Raw genomic sequence first — 3,795 nt, forward strand, 5'->3', positions numbered from 1 at the left:
CATCGAGTCAGTGATGCCATCCAGCCATCTCATCCTCTGTCGTCCCCTTCTCCTCCTGCCCCCGATCCCTCCCAGCATCAGAGTCTTTTCCAATGAGTCAATTCTTCACATGAGGTGGCCAAATAGGACAGCCTAATATGTCAAATTCTCTTATACGTTATCAGTACCTAAAATATCTCATATATAGGTTAGTTCTAAATCTAACATGAAAAATATCCTAAGAGGTATGATTTAGTTCTTCCCAGAGAATATACTGTCTAACAAAACAATTGCAGTTTTGCTTACCATGGGAATTAAGTTTTAAATTATATGTTATTAGCTCTTGGAGGTTGCTAATTGACCAAAGGTTTTGGTTGGCTGTGTGATCAGAAACTGGTGACATTTAAGGTAACCTTCCTTTTATAGTCATTATGATGTAGAGCCCACAGTTTCATGAAGGGAGTGATCACCTTTATCCACCACCTTGGGGATGAGATAACTCATTCCCTGAATTTCAAGAGAGACTGAAGTCCACAGCCTCCACCCGTGTAATCCATAGTGCTTAGCTTTGGCTAATCTATGTATTATTTATTTATTTATTTTTAGATGTCTTTGATTTTATGATTAATTTTCAGTACATTTTGCTTAGTCACATTTAACAGACACACAAATGTTAACAAGATATGTTATTAAATTCAACTGTCCAGACATCAGGGAAAAACATTTTAGTGAGTTTATGTAATTTTCACGTGAAACATTATACATTTCCAATTTTGACTAATTATTTCCACATTTATTTGCCAAAGAACAAAACACATAGACAATTTGGGATTAGATTATAGTAACGCCAGTGATGTACCATATAAGGGGAAACCACTGTGCACACACAGGGAGAAACTATGAACGGTACTTAGGGTGGACTGCGGTCACATTCACGTCTGGAGGTGGCAAACTGATGGCAGAGGCCTTCGCTGGTTTTATCTGACATGTTAAGGCGTGATCTTTCCATGTAAGACTAGATGGTTTACAGCTCTCAACAATATGGCATCTTAACCTGTGCTCCATCACTTTGTTTCTAGGAACTTCCTTCCAGAACTGAGTTAATTCTGCTGGACCCGTGCCAGATGTCCAATTCTGCAGCCATGACCAGAAAATGGTCTTGGGCAGAGACTGTTGAACCGCCATGGGGAGACACAAGTATATCAACTGAGGCACCAGGGTCACAACCGCTATTGCTGGGCTTGACTCTACTCTTCTGGAGCAGTTGTTCTCACCTTAAATGCCACTATGGTTTTTGTTACATTTGTCAACACTATCAAAGCTTTCTTCTCTCCTGAGTCTGTACTTCCAAAATATGGTTCTTCCACTGGGCTGATGTGTAATAAGGGCCCTTAAACACACTCAGTGGTTTCTTGAAAGTTTTCATTTTGGAATCAACTTTTTCATTCTCATCTGCTTTGGTAGTAGGTTCCATTATGTTACCCTTTTTAGGAAGAGTTGTTTGTTCTTCATTAGAAATTGTTGCCAAGGTATCTTTGCCATCACTTTCTGTATCTTCTTGAAGCTTTATCCTCACTGGCAATAGGCCCATTTTCACACAACAGTGTTTGGAAATCATCATCTACAAGTGGTGGGTAGCTATACTTGAAAGGATCAGTTCCACCCATGTGAGAAGGCAGGTATTCTACACTGACATAGTCTTGGATGTCATTTTTACTCGTAAACTTCAACAAACTCACTGCTTCTGGACCAAGCCAGGTTTTCACAATTTTGAAAGCAGCATTCATTATCCAAGGCATATCAAAGATCACTATTTTTGAGAGGTATTTAGAGTAATAAACCTTAAAGCAGTTGATGATAAAGCATACAAATCCATGTCTATGTTATTTAGTCCAGTCTCTGACAGGTCAAACATCATTGTAACTGGCTTCCCATTTGCTCTCTTAGCATACCATTCCAACCAGAATGCAATAAGCTTCTTTTTGTCCAACATGGTCTTATGGTCTTTTATATGGTACTTCACCCTGATCCAGAATAACTTGTTGCCTTCTTTTGTCATAACCATGGAGATAAATGCCACCAATTTCCAGTAGCCACCTGGGAATGGAGACTTCGGTCAGGTCATTGACAGCCATTTCTTTCCTCCACTGAAAACTCTCATCAAGCATCTTCAGTGTTTCATCTACAACATTATGCCTCCAAGCCAAGTAACTTTCAACCCAGTTATCATCTTGCTGTAGCCTTTCAACATCCCGTGAATCATACTTATCTGACTTATCTGTCACATACTCAGCTTCAAACCTCCGTCGAACCTCAGAGATGAGCTTGGCTTTATTCTGGGCTTGATACTCAGCGATAGTCGTGGTCGTGGACATGATCAGAGTTAGCTTCGCTCCTTTCCACAGCTGTGGTCTGAATATCTCAGCACTGGGCAAGCTGGCCAGGAGGTAAAAAGGGAAGGGCGGGAGGTCTATTATTTATTTCTATTCTGAATTCTTGCTTTTCCTATCTGTCCCCTCTGACAACTGACCTGCATTTTTAAAATGGCTCCTGAATGAATTTACTGTATCACAAAATTGACTTGGATGTCACTTTTCTTCAGAGGTTACTTCCATGACAAAGACAAAGGGGTCTGTAAAACCTTATGCACCTTACATGTGGTCAGTGAATTATAAGTATTTGGTTTTGTGCACCTGCAGTTACTTTTCAGTCAAGTGGACTGGCTGTTGTACTTAGAAAATACAGCATTGAGCATGACTTGAGCATTACTGATTTTATTGTAGCTTTTGGTCATTATGTATTATTTTCATCTGTAGGAGCTAAACATACAGCTGAATGGAAATAGTCATAGTCATTTTCTGTTAAAAGTGTCCTCATTTGGGAAAAGCACCATAAGCAAATAAAAGGAGAGGTGCTTGATGCAAAATGCATTTAGTTATCTGTCCTATTAATTATGATCCAAGAGCAACATATTTTCTGCCAAAATGAAGTAGTTTGGGCATAGAGGCTGAAAATATATAGTGAATTTTGCTATAATACATAAGTCTAAAGGTGATTCTGCTAACATCAAGAGTATATATTTAGAATGGATTTCCAGTGGGGTGTTGCAGATATAATTCTGTCTAGCTTGAGTAATTTCCTATTTCTATTTCTGTGAACAAACTATCTACTTGTCAACGTCTCCGCGACCACCACTGCCAGGCATCTTGCATGTGTCGCAGGTGCCCCAACTGGTCTCCCTGCCCCACCCTCACCACTGCCTTTGCCCATTGACGTGGCTTCCATAGAAATCCCACAAAGCTCTCAAAATCACATCACATCACTCTTTTGCCCCAAACCCTCCAGTGCCTTGCCATCTCTTTCTGAGGAAGAGATCTTTACAATGGCTGCCAGGGGGCAGCTCAGAGGCTAAAGAATCTGCCTGCAATGCAGGAAACCTGGGTTCGATCCCTGGGCCGGGTTGGGAAGATTCCCCTGGAGAAGGGAATGGCTACCCACCCACTCCAGTATTCTTTCCCGGAGAATTGCATGGACAGAGGAGCCTGGCGGGCTACAGTCTATGAGGTCACAGAGAGTCAGACGTGACTGAGCAACTAACACTGACTTTTCAGGGCCCTCTGTGATGTGACTTTCGTTCTGTCTGACCTCACTGCCACTTTTCTAGCCACTTGAATGCTTTGCTAAACACAATCGTGTTTTCTTGTTTTGCCTCAAGGCTTTTGAATTTGCAGTTTTGTCTGCTGAAAGTAGATCTGCCCCTGGTGTTGATGTGATTCCTCACTGTCTTAACAACTTTGCTCAAATGTTACCTCTTTG

General features: G+C 41.1%; 1 pseudogene; it reads right to left on the reverse strand.

Moving 5' to 3' along the window:
• Positions 1-826: 826 nt before the first annotated feature.
• On the reverse strand, positions 827-2,499 carry LOC133237544 (motile sperm domain-containing protein 2-like; annotated as a pseudogene).
• Positions 2,500-3,795: the final 1,296 nt, after the last annotated feature.

This window comes from Bos javanicus, chromosome 24, assembly GCF_032452875.1.
Source record: "Bos javanicus breed banteng chromosome 24, ARS-OSU_banteng_1.0, whole genome shotgun sequence".
Taxonomy (NCBI): Eukaryota; Metazoa; Chordata; class Mammalia; order Artiodactyla; family Bovidae; genus Bos; species Bos javanicus.